Here is an 8,242-nt window from a genome sequence, read left to right as displayed (position 1 = left end):
AGTTACGTAGAACTGGAAGCTGAAGAGAAAGTTCTGCAGGCACAAAACCGAGCCCTGGGTAAAAACCATTCTAATGTTTTTAAAAAGCTTCTGAATGAAGAAGACTGGAAGCACAAATATGAAGATCTGAAACAACAGACAGACGACTTGATGCTCCAGAACAACAAAGCCACTGAGGAAATCCAAAACTTCAATGACAACCTCATAGTTTTGAATGCATTTAAGGTGAATTATAAATCACTGAAGGCAGAGAAAATAGTTCTCACGAACCAGAAGAACACTCTGCAGAAAGAACTCCAGAAGCTGGAGAAAAAGTTTTCTGAAGAAGAAACTCTGGAGGAACGAAACAACAAGTTGAAGTCAGAGAACGAAGCAGTGAGCCAAGAAAACAGCGCTCTGCAGCTTAAAGTTCAGGAGCTCGGCAACACACTCCGAGGTGAGAGCGTTTGGGCCAAACAATACAGTTCCCTGAAAGTGGAGAAAAACACCTTGAACCGGATGAATAAGGCCCTTCAGAAAGAACTACAGAAGATAAATAAAAGGTGGAAAACGAAAAAGCTCTGGAGGGGAAGTGTACAGCGATGAGGTTGAAGATGGAGAACAACCGCAGACAGCAGGACTCCCTAAAAGAAGAAATCAGCTCCCAGATGTGATACTGTGGGGTCATATTTTTGTAGCATGGAGTCCCCTGTCCCCTATGCTGGGAATATTCCTAAAACTTTAATCCATGCAGTGATGCATGGATTTACTCCAAGTCCCCCAACGTCCACACACTTTCTCAGTTGGCTAATATTCCATGCAGTGATTGCATAGGTTACCCAAGTCCCTGGTTCCTCCCACACCAAAAACTTTCCTAATGTTAGAAGTTCATCAATTCCTGCAGTGACTGCATTGTTTACACCTGGTTTTGTAGGCTATTTTATTAATAAAAATTAAATTTCATTAAGTTTCGTTTTGATTGGTCTCTCCTTATGTACTGTCAGAGGTCGACTTGAACAGCTCAGAAACACACTTAACATGTTTTACCTTTCATACTTTGTGACTGTTTCGTTAAGGATGTTACGAGCCCCTGCTGTTAAAATGTAAGTTAGTTAGATGAATAAATATTAAAAAGTCTAATTGCCTTAAGGTATTGGGGTTTTACAACAGTCTAAAGAACCATAAAGAAGGTCAAAAATACATAAATAAATATAAACCACCCTAAAGGCTGTTTTCTCAAAATGGTAGACGTCTACGTACTTAGCACTAACATATTCCGCTATATTCAAGGTTTTTACAGAGGGGTTGTTCATGTCATCTAAAGCTTGATTTGAATAACATTTATTCCTAAAAAACATGGCCTGTGTTGTGGTTCTGATTTAGGGGTGATAAAGAGATATCCAAAATACCTAAAACCTTTGATAAATGGGTCAACAACATGAAACAAGAATCAGAAAACTGGCTTCATCCAATGTTTACGTTGCTGTACTAGAAATGTCTTCAAGTTAGCAAATATTAATTAGATAATGCTCTGCATATTACAGACTAAATCTCCGTAGTCAAACCTGCTGCCGCTAAATTTGGAGACAGGGGCCGGCAGAGCGAGCGGAGTCTTGGTGATCAGAGCAGATAAAGTAACGTCTCTCACAAAAAAGTGTAGAATTTAAAAAATAGCTTATTTGACCACTAGACCAGAACACGGGAACTTCTTCGGTTTTTACTTTCTTGTCCCGCCCCCAGGCATATGACAATAACAAGGCTGGACATTCTTGTACTTTTGTACGCCTTTCTTGGTCACCATATTCGAGTCAGTCCAACCAGTACATGGTACAGCCGTGTTACATAAGGAGATCTTGATCTGTTACCCATACTATTTCCTTTCTTACCACTTTTGCTTAGAAACAACTTTCAGTTTGGACCTATTACAAAGTCCTCCATTCTTCTGGAAAGATGCATTAAATTGCAGTTTCATTATGCCAACTCATTGTGGTTTACCTGCTTTCACTTAAAAACATCAAATCAAAATCAAAGAGGCCCTTAGTCTTATAGACAGAGCAAGCAGACTGTAGAAACAGTGTGAAAACACATCTTGATGGTGGGGTTTTTTGCCTCGATGTGAATAGCAAACATGTTTTGGAAGGTGAGGTGGATGAACCAATAGACTGACGGATGTGGCGAATGTAGGACAAGTGGTGAATCTGGTACAATGTGCTGCTACTGTTTCTCAGTCAGTCAGAATGCTGAGGAGGAGAAGCCGGACCAGTGAAGCACATGAAGATGAGGCTTTACTTTGTGAATGTTTCCTGTTCTGGCCTTTGTGGAAGTACCAGAAATCCCACTGTGTAATCTTTTCATGAGCGTATTCAGACAGACAGACAGACAGACAGACTTAAATTCTCTCTGTATATTGCAGGTGCAGCAGAAATTTCTCAGCCTGTTCCTTTCCAAACAGTGAAGCTTGGAAACCCGCACTATAGAATGCCACGTAAAGAGGAGCCTGAACAAAAGAGGGTGTACAAATTCACCACAGGGATGGGACTGCAGCTTGTGGTAGCATTCGTAATTTCTTAATCGGAGTATATTTCTGAGGAATCTCAGCGCCGTTATTCAGTGAAATTTGACAAAATCAATAGCCATCTCCAAATTTCAGCAACACATGGGAAGACGTTGGAACATACTTCTGTGGAGTCAAGGACTTAAACGAGATTCATTTGGATCGGGAACCTTTTGACGCTGGAAGGTTTCACCTCTCTCCAACAGCACCCCGATTTCAGCTGATTGTGAAAATAAAGCTAATGATCATAGTTCTCTAATTTCTTCCCAAGGTGCGAACCGATCAGGGACTCTACCGTCCAGCAGCGGGAGTCTGGACCCGTTCAGCCAGGAGACTCTGGACTCTCAGCTGTTCGTTCACACAGGCCGCTTTGCAGCGAACACATGAGTGTTCGTGGCTCAAAATCTCTCATCCCTCTGCTCCACAAATCTACTACTCTGGAAATAAGAGCTGCGAGAGGACCGAGAGTGGAGAGACTAGCTGTGTGTACGAACTTCTCCGAGGAACCTCAGCTCTGATGATGCTGGCCTTCTACTGTGTCCTGACGTCATGTGGGACATACGCTGTTGGAAACGGGAACCAGGATTATTGTTCACAGTAAGAAAGGAACTGTCATCATACATGTAGAGTTTAAGTCCAAAGTACTTCCAATTCTGAAATTGCTGCAAAACCAAAACCAGCTAGAGTTGAATCAACGGGCTGATTATCCGTAAGTCGATTAACAGAACAATAATTAGCAACTTTTTGATAATCAATTCATCATTGGTCATTTTCAAACAAAAATACAAAAAATCGACACTATTCCTGACATTCAATTCACAAATGATAATCCAGAAAATAATCAGATTAATCAATGATGAAAAGTGGTTTTATGGTATGGGTAAGGTTTGGGAAAAATTGGGGTAAGAAAAAAAACTTAATAACTGTAATTTATGCAATAGCATCAATTTTTGTAAAATGGCCAGGGTAAGGCAACAAAACACAGTTAAATCAATATTTGAGATTGCTTAAAAAAGAAAAGAAAAAAAAAGTCTCTTGTTGCAGAATGCATTGTTTTTGGAATACAATGCTGCTGTATTGCATGAGGTGACAGATATCCTCAATAAACCAAAACTTTATGGATTTATACCGAGGGGAATGTTTTCTGCGTGCACTTTGGGTGAACTGACCTTTTTATATATGAACACTGCAGGATATACAGTAATGACCTATAGACATTGGAATGAGAATGTAAGAATGTGTTAGAATGTAACTCCGATGTCTTTTTTTTTATATTTATAAATGGAGAATTTTGCACTGCTAGTTTAAGCCTATTTAAGTTAAGCCTTTATTTAGTTTACTTTATTTTCTTCTGCAGAAAGCGCTGACACCAAACTATCTGAACCGAGTCCAACTGTGATTGCTTTGATGCTGTCAAACATCATTCTGGGGATTGTGACACTCATCCTTATTTGGAAACTTGCAAGACTCAGAGGAAAGATTCCAACGGTATTTCAACCGTAATGATCAGCTGTATCTCTGCAGCAGAATCACAAGCACGTTTGATACATGTATCCTGCTCAGTAACGAACTGACTTCTTTGTTCTTCAGAGGCAACAGATGGATCTTCTGAAGGCAATCAGGTAATTTGTCAGTGTGTGTAACCTTTGTGTTGATCAAGGCTTTCTCATCCCAACGCCTGGTAGGTGGCCCTCGGAGTCAGATACTAAACACAAGCCTGCATAAGGCAGAGGCCCGTCATTCCTTTGAGAGTTACACAGTGGCGCATGAAGCCTTCATCAAGTCCAAAATTACCCAGATGATTGCGCTACTTCTAACTGAGCGCACCACGGAGCAGGCGCTCTAAAGACCTCCGCCAGCGAGTCAGCACTTTACTACTTGAACGGGGATGAAATCATTAATTATGCGGCTCTCAAGACTTTCCAAATGCTATCAAACCAAATGGATAGAATAATAATCAATCCGATCCGAGTCATTTTGTGGGGTTGTGACACTCAAAACAATTGGCCTCTGGTTACAAATGGTGTCTGTTGCCATTTCAAGTCAATGGGAAAAGTATTTTTTTGGCCTTGTGACGACCAGAGTTGCAATTCCACCGTTTGTCAAATGTTGTTCAATGGCTTCAAAGGTCCCGGGGGGCCTCAGGCATAGGATCTGAGTGCAGTGAGGTAAGGGTTCAGCCCATTGTTGTCTTGTAGTCATTAAACGAACAGTTTAACCCCACCCATGACTTACTTACTCACCTAAGTGGCTTTACCCTGCACGTCAACAAATGACCAAGGAGTCCAGAATCAGAGCGGTATGGCAACAGTTCCTGTCCAAGCGCATTGAAAAATTATGCCAAGGGGTTCTCAGAAAATTAAAAAAGTAATGCCAGCGGAGTTGGATCGAGAATGTCTTGGTTGATTTGCACCACGTCTTTCTATGGCCATACTCAAGTGTTTTTCTTTTTTTTTTCACAGACTACTGATACAGTAACCTATGCACCTGTGTGTTTGGCCCCTAGACGCTTCCCCACAGACAAGCTAGAGGTGAATACTGTGAGACTCCGTAGTGTGATTCCAACCTAGATACTGTCAACAGAACCGACAGTTGCAACTGTAGCAACGCTAGGTAATAGATTAAACTTTTGCAGTAGCCGGTCTCCAAAAATCTACCTATTTAAAGAATGACTCAGTGCCTAACTCCAAGTCTCCAGAGTTGCGGCCAAAGCCGATTCAAAAGACCCCTGTTCGCCAGCAGCCACTTGTTTGTTGCAAGTAGCAGGGAATTCACGCGGAACCGTCTCAACTCTGCTGTTGTTATGTTAAGCCGCCCACCAACTATACACAATGTGATTACATTTGCTGCCGCTAGAGTGCATCTACATTGTAGGCAGACTGAAGGAGTAGGAATGCCTGAATGTAATGACCAAATTCCGACAGCTTATGTATAACAAGTAATCTATGTGTGTTTTGTGCCTGCTGTGTAAATGTGGACATTCGCCCTCTGTCCATGGTGCTGAAATACGTACCAAAATAAATGAAAGGCATTGTCACAGATGTTGCATTTGTCTTCCGGGTCTAAGAGAGACACCAGACTAGTTAACTGTCAAAATAATAAGCTGATCGATGGAATGGCAGCTCACCTTCCTGTCATTATGTTCTTCTACAGCTTTATATAGCATCCGACTTACCATGCTGGATTTACGGCACGTAATTTTTCCTAACACCCGCCATGTTTGTGAAATCGGTCGCTTCTCTGTAGCATTTCTCCTGCTCACGCTCTGGTGGGCACCTGAGGTAACCATGGTACCGTTGTTACATCATAAATGTAAAAAATAAATGACTTTAGAGCACATGAGTAAGAGCAGATGTACTGCAGGGGCTCAATTTATTTTTTTGTGGGGTGCGCTAGCAAGCCATTTTGTGGCATATTCCCGAAACCCTTAAATTACGTAAAGTTTCACCAAATTGATGCAACGTCAGTTTTGGTGAATTTTTCAGAATGTTAAGCCCCTCAAAGTCTAAGCAGATGAATTGCATTCTTTTGGGGGTGGGTTGCACTATATGATGTAATTTAAGCAAGTTGGCCCCTTCAATGTAGTATTAGCGTAGTGGATAGAGGGGGAGATAAATGATTATGCCAGCACCCTTGCACTTTGCTCTATTGCACTACAGTCTTACAAATGCCATGTTGTATGGATGGATGCACTATGTACCATGTACAAAAATGTTTTACCTTGGTCCAGCTGTTCTTGTTTATGTACAGTCAAAGCAGTGAAAATCACATACCTTGTCATATTCCTTGTATGTTTACATAAACTTCATTCCAATAAACTGATTCTGACTGTGACAGCTTTTGTTTTTAATTATAAGTGCTTCACTGATTAAGGTCAAAAGTGACAAAGTAAATAGTTACTATTTGTGCCAGCAACAGAATAAAGAAGTAATAAGTTGCAACGTACATTGCTTGACATTACTTTGGAGTTGCAGAGCTTTCATTCACCCTGGAACCTTCACAAAAGACATCAAAGAGAAAGAGCAAGTACAGAAGGCAAAAGAAAAAAAAAACTTCAGTTGGTGTCAAACAGGCAGTCTAGGCTTTAGTGTGTGCCAAAAGAAAAAACAATACACAGCATTGCAGGCACAGGTAGAGCATGCTCAGAAATCCCTCTGGTCTATTATACCCCTTTTCTAACCAGAAATGTAAGCGGAGGGTGCCACTTTAAAGTAGCCAGCTCTCTGCATCTGACTGTGTTCTGACTCCTGTGGTGATCATGTGTGAACTATTGAGATCAGATTTCCGCTGCTGGAAACTTCAGTCCTATACTTGAACACAGGAAGACCGGCCTGTGGCCAGCGGGCCACAGCATGCAGGGGCTCAGACAGAAGCCGAGAGCTAACGAGAATTCAGCGTGTGAAATGAGGGCATGCATCTCATAAAGAAAGGTGTAAATGGTGCAAGAATGCAAAAGGAAGTAAAATAGCAGGAGTACTCCCCTGAGAGTGAAGCTTTCTTTAATGCATTTCCTGCAGGAGTTCACAACAAAAAAAAGATACATACAGTATGTGTAGGTACGCCGTTGACTCACTGTCTGCCATCAGTGGTTACTTACATATCACCAGGGAAACCATTGCAAAACAGTTGGGATGAACACTTATGCACGTTATGTACATTGTTTATTTCATCATACATCCATTTATTTCTTCTGGGTTATTCTTTTTGTGTCAGTTTTGAATTACATTTTCAACTATGTGCTGCCAAATCACAACAGTGACCCTTTTCTGTCAGGTTGGGCGGTGTTGATTGGATCTCATAACGGGTCGGGTGAGTGCAGGTGTAAACGAACCTCGACACATCCGATCGCTCCTTCCTATCACGATTATGTACATGTAGTTTAGGTTGAACTCACCCCTAGTAGCCCGACTGCTCCACACACATTCAATCCAAAACTTCAATGACAACCTCATAGTTTTGAATGCATTTAAGGTGAATTATAAATCACTGAAGGCAGAGAAAATAGTTCTCACGAACCAGAAGAACACTCTGCAGAAAGAACTCCAGAGCTGGAGAAAAAGGTTTTTTTGAAGAAGAAAATCTGGAGGAACGAAACAACAAGTTGAAGTCAGAGAACGAAGCAGTGAGCAAGAAAACAGCGCTCTGCAGCTTAAAGTTCAGGAGCTCGGCAACACACTCCGAGGTGAGGAGCTTTGGGCCAAACAATACAGTTCCTGAAAGTGGAGAAAAACACCTTGAACCGGATGAATAAGGCCCTTCAGAAAGAACTACAGAAGATAATAAAAAGGTGGAAAACGAAAAAGCTCTGGAGGGGAAGTGTACAGCGATGAGGTTGAAGATGGAGAACAACCGCAGACAGCAGGACTCCCTAAAAGAAGAAATCAGCTCCCAGATGTGATACTGTGGGGTCATATTTTTGTAGCATGGAGTCCCCTGTCCCCTATGCTGGGAATATTCCTAAAACTTTTAATCCATGCAGTGATGCATGGATTTACTCCAAGTCCCCCAACGTCCACACACTTTCTCAGTTGGCTAATATCCATGCAGTGATTGCATAGGTTTACTCCAAGTCCCCTGGTTCCCTCCCACACCAAAAACTTTCCTAATGTTAGAAGTTCATCAATTCCTGCAGTGACTGCATTTGTTTACACCTGGTTTTGTAGGCTATTTTATTAATAAAAATTAAAATTTCATTGAAGTTTCTGTTTT

At 41.5% G+C, this 8,242-nt stretch overlaps 1 pseudogene; it reads left to right on the top strand.

Annotated features, from left to right (window-relative positions):
* Window positions 1-6,957, top strand: part of LOC116669478 (uncharacterized) — an 11,199-nt pseudogene extending 4,242 nt beyond the window's left edge.
* The last annotated feature ends 1,285 nt before the right edge of the window (window positions 6,958-8,242 follow it).

The sequence above is a fragment of the Etheostoma spectabile genome, chromosome 19, assembly GCF_008692095.1.
Source record: "Etheostoma spectabile isolate EspeVRDwgs_2016 chromosome 19, UIUC_Espe_1.0, whole genome shotgun sequence".
NCBI lineage: Eukaryota > Metazoa > Chordata > Actinopteri > Perciformes > Percidae > Etheostoma > Etheostoma spectabile.
Note: the sequence above shows the minus strand (reverse complement) of the source record. Positions and strands in the feature narration are given on the sequence as shown.